The following is an 8,114-nucleotide window of genomic DNA, read 5'->3' as shown; positions in this document are numbered from 1 at the left end:
GACACACACAAAAAAGCTGCCGCCTATTTACATAACACAATGATCAAGTAATAAATCAACATTAATCATGAATGTTGCAACAAGTCACTGAAAATGATGTTTGACCTCACCATGGGCTGGACTCATCCATCCATGAACAGCGTTTATTTCCAACTGGGAGCAACTTCCCACTCCCAAGGACAGGGTCAAGCATTTCAGATACATATGACAGGTAGGTTTGATCTTTCCTTCCAGATATCACTTTCCTTTTTTCCTAATTCCATTAACTCCTTATCCTGAAACAATCTCATCATAGAAATTATTCAATTTCTAACATCCCCAAGAGTCTACTTGTCCATTTTCTTCAAAGCTGTTCTTATGGCATCTTATTTCATTCCCCCGCCACACACAATTTAGCTACAAAATGTATCACAGTCCCAGACTCCCTGGTTTCATCTATGATTATTCTGTTCAAGAACCTAAGGGAAAGCTGGGCACAGTGACTCACACCTGTAACCCCAGCAAACTGGAGGCTGAGGCAGAAGGATGGCAAGTTTGAGGACAGCCTGGGCTTTAGTGAAACCCTGTCTTCAAATAAAAAGTGTTGAGGATATAACAGAGTGGTAGAGCACCTCCTGGGTCTAATCCCAGTCCCGCCAAAAAACAAAAGCAAACTATAAACATTTAAGGGAAGATTTAAAGTTAGTTTGGGGAGCATTACTTTCTGGGAAGTGCTTTATGACTTACCATTCTCCAGGGCAATGTCCTCAAATTTGTTAAAAAGTGAGCCGCCCTTTGTCACTCCTGCTTGCCTTCCCCACCTCCGTCTTCTCCCAAGGTCCTCAGTTAACAAAAACCTCTCCTATCCAAGTGGATGGGCGCCTCGGCTTCACTGTTAGGTTTGAAATGAAGCCACAGTTCATCTGTATCACAACACATTTCTTGGACATAGTCGTTAGACGAGAATGAATCTCTCTTATTCCAGAGCAGGCTATATTGTGCCTGTGCACTTTTGCACACTCTGTTTGCTCTCTGAAGGATGCCCCACTCTCCTCCTCACCCACAGTACTATCCCTGTGTGTCTGTCTGGGAAACGTTTACTTATGCCTCAAGCCTCCCCTGAGAGCTCCTCCTGAATATCTGAATATCTTGGATGGACTTAAACATTCTTCTCTGTGTTCCTCTTCCCTTTGTCCAGTCTCTGCTTTGGAATACATCCTTGCTTTGCTTGTGGACGCCTGTCATCACTAGACTGTGAGCTATTAAGAACCAGGGGATAATGTCACTCCATTTGTGTACAGAACCTAAAAAATACCTGTCATGAGAAGTTGTCAATAAAACTAGGCAACGAATGAATGAGCGCATCATATGCAATGCAACAGAATCCAAAAGAGAGAGCAACGAGGAAGATAATCATATTTAAATGATCAGCGTTCTTCTATCAAGTCAAAATTAAGCTGCCTTGCATTTGACTTAACAGTATGCTACTCAATTATTCCTCCAAAAGTACACCCCTCCTTGACTTGTTTTGATAAACAGGGCATATAGATGTTTAAATACCAGTTGGCCCCTTGTTAGCTAGCTAATTAAAATGAAATTATTTTTGAAAAGTTATGACTAGCCAGGCATGGTGGCTCACACCTGTAATGCCCACAGCTCTGGAGGCTGAGGCAGGAAGATTGCAGGTTAAGCCAGCCTTAGCAATTTAGTGAGGCTGTAAGCAACCCAGTGGGACACTATCTCAAAATAAAAAATAAAAAATCTGGAAATGTGGTCCCATGGTTAAACACACCTGGGTTCAATCCTTGGTACAAAAAAAAATAGTTATGACTAATTCATTGTTTTAATTTAAAAAAAAAGATATTTGTACACAAAAATCATCCTATGTCAGTAAGGCATAGTGGTACGCACCTGTAATCCCAGCTACTCAGGAGGCTGAGGCAGGAGGATCCCAAGTTCAAGGCCAGTCTGGGCAATTTAGGGAGGCCCTGGCTCAAAAATAAAATAGAAGGAACTAGGGCTGTGGCTTAGTGGTAGAGTCCCCCTGGGTTCAATCCCCAGTACCAAAAACAACAGCAGCAACAAAATCAGCCTGTGTCAGACATAAATTACACATTGTCACACCGATTGCCTGCTATGTTCAATGACATGGAAGTTGAAAATGATATAATTATGATGTGATATTGAAATTAGTATCTTACACAGCCATATGTTAACTCTATGCCATTTCTCCCATGACAAATTGATCGAATACCTTAGATAATGTTTTAACACACATCATTATACAAAAATAATTAGAATAAACTATGAATCATTCTGTCAACTTATGATTCAATAGAATAATGTATATCTTTCATAGTTATTAATATTTAGTGTCTTTCAGTAAATTAAAAAATCAAGCTTAACAAAAGTTAAAAATATCTGATGATACATAGATGATGATAGAAGTAATATGTATTAATGAATCTTTGTATGACTGACTTTCTTTTGGTTAATCACTCACAGAATGATGTCAAACATAGATCAAGACTTTGGCTCCTTTTTCATCCGACCTTCCGGCATTTCATTACTATAGTTACCTGATTAATGGATGCAATAATATATATGGCACGATATGATATGTTCACATTAAATTTTAATCAAATATTGCTAAATTCAGAAAACATTAAGTAAATCATGACTGATGAGGCAATATCGCTGCACTGTCATATTGATGACTCGGAAACTTCACTGCTGAGAGTAACAGATTAAGCACAAGAAGTGAATTTTATGAGGAAATATAAGTATCTCAACTTCCACAGTTGCATTTTTTAATTGCTTTGCAGCCACCAGAGGAGACTCAAGATCCATCAAGTCTATTGGTGTCACAGATCTTGCAATTCCCTTCCTTGATTTCAAAAATTGTATTTGCTGGGAAAGAAGAGTCCATTCGTTTTCTGTGGAGGTTTGTTTTTTCTTATCATGGATTTTTATTGTTTGTTTTGTAGTGTGGTTTTAATGCAGGGGCACTTTACCACTCAGCTACATCCCACCCTTTTTTTTTTTTTTTTTTTAAGACAGACTCTCACTAAGTTGCTTACCGCCATGCTAAATTGCTGAGGATGGCCTTGAACTTGCAATCCTCCTGCCTTAGCCTCCCAAGTCATTGGGATTCCAGGTGTTTGCACCACTGTGTCTGGCTGTAATCATGGTTTTTAACTAAAAGTTATTGTCATTATTCTATTTAGATGAGGCGCTTAAACTAGTCAAATTCATAGGAACAGAAAGTAAATAGTAGTTGACAGGGGCTGGCACAGAGGGGGAAATGGGAAATTGTTGTTTAATGAATACAGAGATTCAGTTTTATCATACTTTGGTATGATAAAAAAGTTCTGGAAATCAGTTGCACAACAACATGAATATACTTAACACTGGGCTGGGCATGTGGCTCAAGCGGTAGCGCGCTTGCCTGGCATGCGTGCGGCCCGGGTTCGATCCTCAGCACCACATACAAACAAAGATGTTGTGCCTGCCGAAAACTTAAAAATAAATAAATAAATAAATATTTAAAAATATATATATATATATACTTAACACTGATGAACTCTACACTGAAAAATGGTTACAATAGTAAATTTTATGGGAAGTGTTTTTTATCATAATTTTTTAGAGTTGTATTTTAAATAGGACTTCGAATCTAATGCTGGTTCCTTCATTCTTGCCAAGGAGGGAAGGAAATGAGACCTATCATTTGATGAGGGATAGCTATGCCTCAACAGATACTCTACTTCTGTAGAAGCAGGTCTACTGGCAGCAGCCTCATTCTAGGGCTTGGTGTGAAGTCCTCGTTGTCTGTCACCCTGAAGCAATCTTGACATGTCTGCCACACTGCACATTTTTTGTCTAGATAACTTTGATGGGTGCGGTTTGAGATACTTTACACCTTGAAGCACTGGTGTGATCTCTCTAACCTCACAGCAAAGCCACAAAGAGGTCAACCTTATGCTGGATGGATGGATGGAAGTAGTATGTATTACCATATAACTGGTGAGTGGTAAAATGGACTGTCAGGTTCCAAAAAAATGTATTCTTCTTACTGATGGTGGAAACATCCAGTGCTCTTCTATGTCTAGTCTCCTCAGGGTCCTGGTCTCCCAGAGGAAAACACTTCTCAGTCCCTCTTGCTGCCAAGCAGGGCTATATGACCCCCACAGGTCCCTCTGGGTGTCAGGCAGTGAGAAGCCAGGTGTTCTTTCTTGCTGGGGAACCCTGGCAACCATGTGCTGAGGTGGTGAAACCATGAGATTGGATCTCTGAGTCACCCTTGGAAAGAAGATGCCTAGAACCTATTCAACCTAGAGCAGGCTTTGTGTGAATGATAAATAAACCACTGGATGTCAAGCCACTGGGATTTTGAGGATTATTACCTAAGGACTGCCTATCCTGGCCTGCCTAATATGCTACTGTTGATTGAAAGATAGTTGATTAAAGTTAGTGCTGTAAGATAAAGTACTGGTCTGGAAGATAATAATTTTTTTCTTGAGCTTTATCCACTCCAATCCTAGTATCCTATTTACCCAACTTGTCCCCTACCTCCTTTTGTCTTTGGAGGCAGGGGATTATCAGGGATTGAATTCAGGGCCCTCGAACATTAAGCCACATCCCCAGCCCATTTTTATATTTTTATTTAGAGACAGGGTCTCACTGAGTTGCTTAGCACCTCACTGTTGCTGAGGCTGGCTTTGAAACTTGCGAGCCTCCTGCCTCAGCCTCCTGATTCGCTAGGAGGATAGGAGTACGTTACCGGCATCCCCTACCTCCTTTGAGTCCTTCTTTTCCTTCTTTTTCACAAGACAAATGGAATCCCATGTTAGAATTATCTAGAATCAATTCATTTTCACCTTCCTCACATTGACACAGGATGGTGTTCTTGACCAAATGCATCCCATCCTCCAAGAATATCTTACTGCATTTTTCCTAAAACATGGTACTAAAAGAAATTCAGATACTTCATGAGTGATTTCTTTTTAGCCGTTACATATTTATTAAAAAGTGTATTAGAAAAACACATACTTGCAATTTAATGGATATTGTTGCTTAGAACAAGGCTAATATTTATGTTTTAAAAGTAGATATATATGTTTAGAAATTAATAAACACACTACAGGGAGCCTGCGCACTGGTATGGAAAAAATCAGGAAACTAAGGAAAAGCTGCCAGATCAGGTCCTAAGCCACAGTGAGCCACTCTACCAGAGTGCATGCTAGTCATGCTAGGTGTCCAGTTCTTCCTCTCATCCTGCACCCTTTGGACAATGTGAATAAAGGAATATTTGCTAGCCTGTGTTTCCCCACATCACAGGGCTGGGTAGGCATGTTACCCCTGCCCGAGCACTAAAGAAAGTACAGAGGTTACCAGACAGGGCTATGAATTTATCTGTATCTCTTTCTTTTCTAACTAGAGTCCAAGACCTCATCATTATGGAGCTGACCAGTTTGTTTGGTTGATCCCATAAAGGACCCTGCAGCTCTCAGCTGGCAGAGGGAGGAGGTAGAGGGCCAGAACCCTGGGCTAGGGCTGAGTCTCTCTTGCTCAAACATTGCTGCAATGTTTAGCCTGGGCTCCTGCCAAGTTTTTGGGAGGGGGCAAGTCTCCCAACTGGGTGCAGTCTGAGATCCTGGATTCTCTAGTGAAAGGTGGTAAAATGCAGAGATGGGTAGATCAGTACAGCTTCCCACATGTTTAGGTGTTCAGCACAAACTGTAAAACATGAATAATTTGCCCTGGTCAGAACTCCAAAGACTGCTTTGACTTTGGTATCACTGCCTCCGTGCTGTAGATAAAGCCACCGTATTGCTTTCCTCAGAAATCTGCCCATCCTCTCTGCCTTTAGTTTGACCCAGGGGAATTCACAGTACATTCTGGTTCTTATCTTTCTGTAGAAGGAGTTGCAGTTTCCTCACCACCACAGGCATGTAGTCTCCTCCCTCAGCTCGTGGTTTGTCACGTAACACTGGCTAAGTCTTGGCTCCATCTCACTTCCTCTGGTCTACCATTAGCAATTTCACAGATGTCTCAATCTTTGGGCCGAGATCAGCAACCAGAACCAAGATAGAAAAGGAGGAAACGAATCCTGGGAACAAGACATTGATTTCTTCTCACCTGACACCAGCCTGCTCCAGATTATGGAAGACAGGCCCAATCACCTGAACTCCAGGATGGAATAAAGGAAAGGAAAGGAAAGTACCACTTGGGTTGCAGGGCCCATGGGATATGCTCCGTGGTTCACAGAGAGCACCTATGGACCATAAAAGTCCATCTGGAAGAAAAAAAAGATCCAATCCTAGTATCCTATTTACCCAACTTGTCCCCTACCTCCTTTTGTCTTTGGAGGCAGGGGATTATCAGGGATTGAATTCAGGGCCCTCGAACATTAAGCCACATCCCCAGAACTAGAGAAGTTCTTCCAAAGGGATTTTCTAAGAATGGAAAAAGGTACACCACTGATTTGTTAGTCCACTCGGGAGCCCAGGGGTATTGTGAAGGGAGTTATATAAGTAAGGCAATTTTGAGTGTGTAGGTAAGTTGGATATCAAGGGGAAGAATATACAGCCCAGTGCTTGCTTCAGCAGCACATATGCTAAAATTGGAACAATACAGAGAAGATTAGCATGACTTCTATGCAAGGATGACAGGCAAATTTGTGAAGTGTTCCATGTTTAAAAAAAAAGAAAGAAAAAAAAGAATATGTGGCCCAAAGAAGGAAGGGAAAGCACAAAGTATGATTAAAAAGTTGAGAGTATGCTGGGAGTGGCGGTGCATGCCTATAATCCCAGAAGCTTGGAAGGCTGTCAGGACAATTATGAGTTCAACGTCAGCCTCAACACCTTAGTGAGATTCTGTCTCAAAATTAAAACATGAAAAATAAAAAGGGATGGGGATATGGATCGGTGGTAAAGCACCTCTGGCTTTAATCCCAGTACCAAAAAAAAAAAAAAAAAGTGGAGAGTGGAACCAGTTGAGACAACTGATGGAAAGCCCCCTGGAATTGGTATGACTTCTCCTGACCTAGTGTTTGGGCCTGCCAGGGCAGTGTAAATTTCCAGTCAGGCCCCCAGGGACTCTCACCAGCACCTTTAGAGGTTAGAGGGAGCTGCCGTGGGCATGTGGGTTAGAGCCAGCAGGCCATGGACTGGCCTGCCAGGAACACATTGAGAGTTACAGCTGTCCCTTTTGCATGTCACCTCCCAGGACAAGCAATTTCATTCCCACCTGAACTTGGGGTTACAGACAGACTGGTGGATTGTGGTAGGACTAGAGTAGCCTCCTAAAGATAAGAGGCTCTATAGGGGTAGACTGACTATGGCTTTCCCATGCCAAGATCCCCTCAGAAAATGTGTTTATTTTGATACTGATTTCTTAATTAGGTGATTCTTTTTGTGGGGTGGAGAGGGACGGTACTGGGGATTAATTCAGGGGCACTTGACCACTGAGCCACATCCCCAGCCCTATTTTGTATTTTATTTAGAGACAGGGTCTTACTGAGTTGCTTAGTGCCTCACTTTTGCTGAGGCTGGCTTTGAACTCAAGATCCTCCTATCTCAACCTCCAGAGCCGCTGGGATTACAGGTGTGCGCCTGGCTATCCATTTTTTTTAAGTTATTTTTTAGTTGTAGTTGGACACAATATCTTTATTTTACTTATATATTTTTATGTGGTGCTGAGAATCGAACCAGGGCCCCGAGCGTGCTAGGCAAGGGCTCCACCACTGAGCCACAACCGGAGCTCCTGCTATCCATTCTTAATTGGGAGAAAACAGCGGTACCATTCCACAGAACTATAGATCTGCTGATTGCTACAGTGTGTGTATAGCAGGCACCTGGCCTATTTTCTGCTCTGACTGTGTATGCAGTTCTATGATTATGTTTCAGAGAACAGACTTTGACTTATGGTATGTCTGAATGAACTAATAATAATTATCCATGAAATAGCCAAATATATTAAGTGTGGGTCTATTTTATTTCTAAAGCACTTCTTGTCTATTTATATAAATCATCAATTGCATCTCTGCAACCTGAACTTTGAAATGAGTTGAAACCAGAGCCAAAATTTTTTTCACTTATTTATTTGGCAATATATCACCTGAGTAGTACAAA

At 41.5% G+C, this 8,114-nt stretch overlaps 1 non-coding gene across 1 annotated transcript; it reads left to right on the top strand.

Moving 5' to 3' along the window:
• The first annotated feature begins 6,574 nt into the window (after positions 1 to 6,574).
• LOC124076169 (U6 spliceosomal RNA) lies at positions 6,575 to 6,681 on the top strand. The gene has a single exon (XR_006846274.1). It is a non-coding gene; the product is annotated as a U6 spliceosomal RNA (small nuclear RNA).
• The last annotated feature ends 1,433 nt before the right edge of the window (positions 6,682 to 8,114 follow it).

The sequence above is a fragment of the Marmota monax genome, unplaced genomic scaffold (genome assembly GCF_021218885.2).
Source record: "Marmota monax isolate L192 unplaced genomic scaffold, Marmota_monax_Labrador192_F-V1.1 WCK01_AAM20220418_F8-fsc00019, whole genome shotgun sequence".
NCBI classification, from domain to species: domain Eukaryota; kingdom Metazoa; phylum Chordata; class Mammalia; order Rodentia; family Sciuridae; genus Marmota; species Marmota monax.
The sequence above is the reverse complement of the archived record's forward strand: the minus strand, read 5'-3'. Positions and strand labels throughout refer to the sequence as shown.